Genomic DNA, 3,911 nt, shown 5'->3' on the forward strand with positions numbered 1-3,911 from the left:
GGCTTGCAGACTGGAGCATCTAGAATTCCCTTGTTTTGCCTGCCAGGTGTTCTCCTGGGGACCTGCGATTCTTCTCCAGGCTCTGGGCATCTGATAGTGTCACTACTGGTTTTGCCCCCTTTCCCCTTCCAACCCAGTTTAAAGCCCTCTCAATGAGCCCCACCAGTTCACAGGTAAGAATCAATTTTCCCCTCTGAGACAGCTGCACACCATCTGTCACCAGCCGGCCTGGTGCCATATAAACCTCCCCATGCTCAGAAAACAACAACTCCACCATTCACACCAGCCTCTCAGCCACACGTTGATCAGGTGTGCTTTCCTGTTCCTCTAAGTATTCTTCCCTGCTGCTAAAGGGATTGAGGAGAACACTACCTGTGCTCCCGATCCTGCAACGATTTGTCCCAGTGCCCTGAATTCCCTTTTGATGGCTTTTGGATTCCTCTCCTCAAGCTCGTCACTGCCCACCTGCTTTACCAACAGAGGGTAATAGTCTGAGGGCTTTACCACACCAGGGAGTTTCCCAGTGTTGTCTCTAATTAATTAATCTGATCCTCTAACTCAATTTGCCTCCTCCCTATCACTCAAGTGTGGTGGCTATGAAACAGTGAGGATATCGAAATCAACTTTATCAAGTCCCTTTTTTAATGGGTGGCAAGTGTGACAGCAAACCCAGAAATAAGCTACATCTGCCCCAAAAAACAGCAGCTTTGGGAGTGGCACACAGACAGACATGCCAACAGCATGTATTCCTGTGCCAAAAGTAAGCAATGCAATGAATAATGCTGGTGTAATTACTTCAAAGAATTTAAGCAATGGGTCTGAAGAGCCTCTTTTTATGCAAAAAAAATAATAATCTCATGGATGCTTTTATGAAGGCAAGCCATGGAGACGTAAGTATTTCAACAGTAAGACGTCTGGCATCTCCAGTGGGACTGTACAGTCTCATGCTGCTGTCTTGGGGAAGAGGCTGTTTCCAAAGCCAGGGGCAAGGGCCACCTGGAGGACCACTGTCCAGGTCCCTCTGCAGCCAGGCTCTCCCACAGCTCTCCTGAGAACTGACTCCACTGACACTCTTCACATCCCCAGGCTGGAGATGTTCAGAGGCCACAGTCTGCAGCTGCCATCCCTAGCCTCCTCGGAGCTTAATTTCCTGAGAATTAAGTCAGAACACGCACAGGGTAATTAAAAGAAGTTCTCTCATCCTTCTTTCCTCATCCCAAGGGACGTTTTAGAGTATATACTATTTACCAGCCACAAAACGGCCTGTTGTTCAATAGAGATGCTTGCTTCCACTTTAAATAACTCAGCAGATGTTACTGCCTTTTTGCCATAATCTCTGTGGTTTTCCTACAGTCAGCCTGCTATGGAAAGTGCCAGGGGGATCCATTTTTGCATCCAAGCCTCCTAGGCTGCCTGCGAGCTCTTGATACGGAAGGAGCTTGGGCAAGCTCACATTGCACCCTGCTAACTGCCGGTCTGATAGCAGCAGGTCTGCTTTTGGATGGCTGAGAGATGTGCCACAGACTGGGAGAGAAGGGGCAGCTCTGATACTGGGAAGGTATGTGCCACTGGTTTGTCACCTGGGAAATAATACTCAGAGGTTTTAGCAGAGTATCTGGCTAAATCAGAGGTGAGTTTGTTGCAGGGGGCAGCATGGTGCCTGCTCCAAGTACCTGGTTGATGCAGGTACTTGGAGATGTGCAGGACGCCAGTCAGACCGGAGCTGGATTTCTCTCCTTCTCTCTAAGAGGAATAGCTTTCCTGAAAGTGTGAAAGATTAAATTCTCCTGAATCCAGGCTACTATTTGGATGGGTGTTCGCCTCCTCAACTCCGTCTTTAATGAACAACAAGCATGCCACAGGAAGCAGGACACCCTCTTCCACTTTTATTTAGAAGTGGGTTGTTCACCCCATCTCTGAGCTCACTCAAGCCCAGTGCAACCTCAGAGCTTCCCATTAGCTAAGGATGCCACCTGAAAAAATAGGAATGGCACAGACAGACGAGGGCTTTTCACTTCTCAACATACACTACTGGCCACCACAAACCGCTGCCAAGGCACTTCTTGCCTACTTCCATGCAGATTTGCTTACACCGGTAAAGAGCATTAACTGCTGTAGTTAAGATGAGCAGAACTTCTGTGTGTCCGTCTTGATGTGTCCATGGCATAGCAACAACTGGAAAATAATCGTGGATGTGTGTAGTTGTGTAGATGTTAGCAGTGAGGCCACAAGCACTTTTTGACACAGATTACACATGTTAGTTTAGGTTCTAATTACCAGTATATTATCATAAATGGTGTGACTGGCGTTAGGATTTGGGGGAGAGCACAGGAAAATTATTCTTAGATGGTTTTTGTACTAGGGGCTACTGTTCTCCTTTACTCTCCTACCTTCTGTGCCTCCTCCCAGACTCAATCCATCTTCACTTTTGACAAAAGCATCACTTCTATCACCACTTTCTCCCACAATACATTTCTCTAATCCTCACAGGTCTCTCCTGCTCACCCTTACCCTCCTTCTGTCTTCATTCTTCCATTTAAGAAGCTGTCTTCAGGGCAAGGCTGGATGAGGCTTTGAGCAACCTGGTCTAGTGGAAGGTGTCCCTGCCCATGGCAGGGGGGGTGGAACTAGATGATCTTTAGGGTCCCTTCCAACCCAAACCATTTGATGATTCTGTAAAGAGGAGGCAGATGGGAGGTCCAGTTTGGACACACTTCGAAGGTGTTGTTTTCAGTTGTACAAGTTCCAGCTTTATTGACATGGTCAAATCATCTCCCGAGCACGGACTGCCTCAGTCTGAGCTCCAGCCTTTGGCCAGACTTCAGCAAGCTTGGTTTCTGAAAGGAAGGTTGTCCTGTGACTTAAGAAGCCCCGAATCAACTGTGGCACACAAAATCCCTTTGCAGCTCCAGGTAACTCCTCCCACCTCTATGTGACATTGATTCATTCATTTAACCCTTCAGCATATACATAAAGCAAGGGTAAGTACAACCCTTCGGAAAGGCGCGGTGAGATGGTACCACATGGCATTTAGACTCCCTGCGGACATGAGAGGCAGATGAGCCCCCACACCTCCTGCCAAAGCACTGTCATCGCTACAGTGAGAGGCCGCGTACGCGAGGCAACCTGCTGTGTGTTAAGGCACTGAGAACCGTGCTGCGCCCCTTCCAGGGCCACGTGAAATCCGAGGAGCCTTCAGCATGACGACTCTGGCCAGGATGAAGTGATTCTGTATGAATGATGTTTGGTTCCCCACAGGATCGATTAAAATAATTTCCCCTTTTTCCCCCCTCTCTGTGGTAATGCCAAGATGGATTTCTCCAGTGGAAGTACAACATAACAAGACACTGAGCTTTGTTTTCAGACACTAGTTATGCCTGGTTAGATTATGCAGTGTCAGCGCTTCAGCTTGACTGGCTCATAACCACGGCACTAGGATAAAAAAATATTTACGCTGTCTCTGTGTGCTTCACTGCCGGCAATTAAACCACGAGAGATGGCATAAAACACACGCCACAGCACACGCATGAAATATCTTCGTCGGCCCTTCTCCATTTTAATCTCTATTTTCTTAACGGTTGGGTCTGCCGGGGTTCAATAAACCGGAGCCCCGCAAGCCCAGCGCCCCGCCTGACCAACTCCCCTCAGCGGCCGTTTGCCGCCAAACAGCCGGCGCCCCGCGCACCGAGTCTGCCTCGTTGCCATGCTTGATGACGCCCCTCTCTCGATTTTTCTCATTGGCACTCCCCAAGGCGCCTCTCCGTGATTGGTTCGCGAGAGAGCGCGGCGCGGGTTTTGATTGGTGGCCGGGGAGAAGAGAGGAGCGGGATTGGTTAGGAGCGGGGTGTGCGTGGTGCATTGTGGGGCGGCGGGCGCGCGTGGGGAGGCGGGATTCATGGCGGCCATCGGTG

At 49.5% G+C, this 3,911-nt stretch overlaps 1 protein-coding gene across 1 annotated transcript in view; it reads left to right on the forward strand.

Annotated features, from left to right (window-relative positions):
* The window catches only part of HSPA14 (heat shock 70kDa protein 14), a 19,823-nt gene that overhangs the window by 1,518 nt on the left and 14,394 nt on the right, over positions 1-3,911 (forward strand). The window lies entirely within an intron of this gene.

This window comes from Eurypyga helias, unplaced genomic scaffold (genome assembly GCF_000690775.1).
Source record: "Eurypyga helias isolate BGI_N326 unplaced genomic scaffold, ASM69077v1 scaffold7764, whole genome shotgun sequence".
Classification (NCBI taxonomy): Eukaryota; Metazoa; Chordata; class Aves; order Eurypygiformes; family Eurypygidae; genus Eurypyga; species Eurypyga helias.